Raw genomic sequence first — 3,453 nt, 5'->3', positions numbered from 1 at the left:
CATTTAAAGTGAGCGCAGCACAGCGCGGGGCCTCTCCTATTTACGTCCTCTTGAAAGAGCTCCGAACCAAGGCTCTCGGGTCTTTCTTGGAGGCGCAAGAAAGCCTCCAGCGCTCTGTGCGGGGGAACTGCGATCCCCGCTACTGCCATGCGCCTCAGCCCCCAGCCACCATCGCCAGCGCTCGGATGCGACTGCTCCAGAGGCTGCCCGTGACGTCACGGCGGAGCATGACAGAGGCTGCACTTCAATCCCTTCCCGGGGTCTGAGGGGCTGGTCTCCGGTCCCCCCACTCTGCATGCAAACTGTCCGGAGTAGAGCAGCAGCCCCTGAGGAGGCCGAGCCGGGGAGGGATGCTCCCGGCATCGGCTGGGCTGTTCCATCTCCTCCTCCGCTGCCGGACTCAGGCTCTGGGCTTCTGAGAGCACCGCACAACCGGAGGCGCCCCCACCCTCCCTTGACTTGTGCACACATAGGAAAGATGCGTTCATGCCGCCACCACCGCTGCTGACTCATGGACTGAGGTCCTGCTCATCACCGGGGCTGGAGGAGGAGGAGGGCTGCAGCCACCAGCGCGGGGGGATGCTGGGACGCGCACTGCTCGGCTCCGGGGGATAAACCGCGTCTCACTCTCATCCCTTCGCCGCACTCCCCGCCGGACACCATGATCGCTGCCGCCTTCCTGGTGCTGCTGCGGCCGTACAGCATCCAGTGTGCCCTGCTCCTGCTGCTGCTGCTAGTGGGCACCGTGGCCACAATCATCTTCTTCTGCTGCTGGCACCGCAAGCTACAGAAGGTCCGGCACCCCATCCGCAGCGTGTTCGCGGGACGAGCCAGGCGAGGTAAGCGCCGGGGGTTCTGCCCCATCACTGCCTTGGCGAGGGAATGGGGAGCAGGATGCTAGGAAAATACATCTCGATACAGCATGCATGCCACGTCGCACCGCATGTTACCTCATGCCCTGCTCTTGTGTCATGCCACACACTCACTCATCTGTGAGTCAGTCTCTCTCCAACCAGGTTCCAAAGAAAGTGTTACTGGTAATGTGCCAAGTTGGAGTCAGGACTGCGGCACGCCAGCCTCTTCTACCCTGGCAGACAGCAGGAGGCGCCCAGAGGCGAGGAGAGGGCTGCGGAGCGCTGACACCAGTCAGTGAACTACCAGCAACCATGGGCAGACAGGCCTGTAGGGCAATCTGAAAGTGCCAGTAGGGCTGGTCTGACAGGTCAGTGTGTGGGCCCTTCTTGGCTGTTTGTGGGCCTGCTTTGTGGTCTGGTGGGCCAGGTTTTATTGTTGATTCCCCTGATATACCACAAACATTGCCTGCAGCAAGTACAAATGCATCCACTGCCTTCTCCCATACCTTGAAAATCATCTATACAGTGTCTCCTTACAAGTTAAAAACTGCTCCAATTTGCAAATGTGGGCTACTTTTTTGCTGATTCGCTTATTGGAGACACTTTTGCTTTGGTGCCGCTTCTTACTTTCTCTCCCAGTCGACGCTGTCAGCATCTTTACTATTCTTCCCAGCATTGGGGTCACCCAGAAGGGTGTCCCACTGTGGCAAACCTAGTTATACCAGTAGCAACCAGTCAGCCACCTCTAAAGGGGCTCACACAGCATGGCCTGAAGGTGCAGTCATGTTTTTGCTCATAAAAGTGTGGTTGGTTGGGTGGATGGTGGGGCATGGTTTGAGGGGAGGCACATGTATCCCAAAGAGGAACCAGTGAGTGGTAGAGATTGATTGCTTAGCTATCATTGTTGTGGTGGACGGACATTTGTGTCACCAGATACGTCTCCCTTGCTGGAGAGGGAGGTGCATCGCAGTAGCATCATGTAACTCGTTTATATGACTGTCTGTTGTTGCTGTCTGTTGGTTTCGGATGACAGGTGACATAAACCAACCGAGGCGAGCATCGCTTACCTCGCCACTTATAATCTGTACCTCAGTGTACACGAACATGTCCCAAAAGCAATTTAGCAACGGGCTCCAGCCGCGCCCCTAGTGACCGGTCAGCTGGACTCTCCAATAGGGGTCTAAAGCTGCCCGTGGAATTAGCCAAGGCTTGTTGAGGGTTTAGTGATGGGACTGTGGCCATGCCCGGTAATCCGCATAAATCCCGCGCTGCTGCTGCCTGCTGTTGTTTACAGTTTATCTTTTTTCTCTTTTCTGCGCAGATGCTGTGCTGAGATACCACCACCTTCGGTCAGAGGTAAAGCTAAAAGTTACTTCTTAATGGTTTCAATGTGGGCTTTTTCGAGGTAGAGAAGACGAATGCTAACGCTGTAGAGAGGAGCTGTTTAAATGTAAACAGTCACGGGCACGCATGCAGAAATACAGAAAATCATTTGACCCTTGCGGGCCCGGCGAAACACAGTGGGACGTTTTTTAAAAGCCTGGAAGCCTTTGTGAAATCAGATAACTCTGGGCATGACAGCAGCTAGGCAAGCGCTCGTCTTTTTCAAAATAAAGGCTGTGTTTTATATAAACCCAATTAGAGTTTGTTTACCTTCCACATTTGTATGCCAGAATCCGTATAAACGTTTTAAAACTAATAATCGTTTCCCAACTTTTTTTTTGCTATTTGTGTATTATAATACAGAAAATTCTGTATTATAATACAGAAAAAAGCTGCAAAATAATGCGTTTGGATTAGCTGCGTGGCTCCCTGCAAATACGTTCGTGCCCGCTTTGAAAGGGCCATATCATGGAAGGATGCGCTAGTTTCTGTAACAGGCAGAACAGAGAATGAAGGTCAGACAAAAGTACCTATACCTCCCTTACATACCAGTATGTCTTGTATCTTGTTTACAAATGGACATTTTATTTTACTTAAGACATTTACTGCTAAACCTAAAAGTTATTTCTGTCGCTCCAATGAGACCGATGGCAGCTGGTGAACTTTGAAAGAGGTGGGACTGAGCCAGCAAAGCAAGCGAGAACAACCTACCTTTGTGCGCCCTGGGGACTTCCCTCCCAAGGACATTAAAAAAAAATAATTGGTGCATTTCGGAGCATAATTTCACAGAAATTAGATAAGAATCAAGAGTTTCTGAAGGGACACTAATTAAACATTCCTGTACTTTCAAGTTGTGGCAGCCAACCATTAACAGCCCTATGGATGTCGGTGACCATTATTAAGAATGCTTTGGAAACAATATATATATATATATATATATATATATATATATATATATATATATATATATATATATATATATATATATATATATATATATATATATATATATATATATATATATATATATATATAATTTCTCTAAAAGTTGGGTAAAGAACTTGAGATATAGAGACAGTTCAAAAAACCTACTCATGACATTTCACACAGAATATCCTTTCTTAAACTGTATATAGTGTCTGCCCTCAACGTCCCATTTAATTTATTTCTTCTTCTTCCCCCCTCCAAGTAGGTTCTTAGTATATGTCTGAAAACG

General features: G+C 49.1%; 1 long non-coding RNA gene across 1 annotated transcript; it reads left to right on the top strand.

Moving 5' to 3' along the window:
• Positions 1 to 550: 550 nt before the first annotated feature.
• On the top strand, positions 551 to 2,327 carry LOC146817294 (uncharacterized). The gene is made up of 2 exons (XR_014962962.1): positions 551 to 839; positions 2,176 to 2,327. It is a non-coding gene; the product is annotated as an uncharacterized LOC146817294 (long non-coding RNA).
• Positions 2,328 to 3,453: the final 1,126 nt, after the last annotated feature.

This window comes from Triturus cristatus, chromosome 6, assembly GCF_964204655.1.
Source record: "Triturus cristatus chromosome 6, aTriCri1.1, whole genome shotgun sequence".
Classification (NCBI taxonomy): Eukaryota; Metazoa; Chordata; class Amphibia; order Caudata; family Salamandridae; genus Triturus; species Triturus cristatus.
This window is presented reverse-complemented; position numbering and strand designations above follow the sequence as displayed.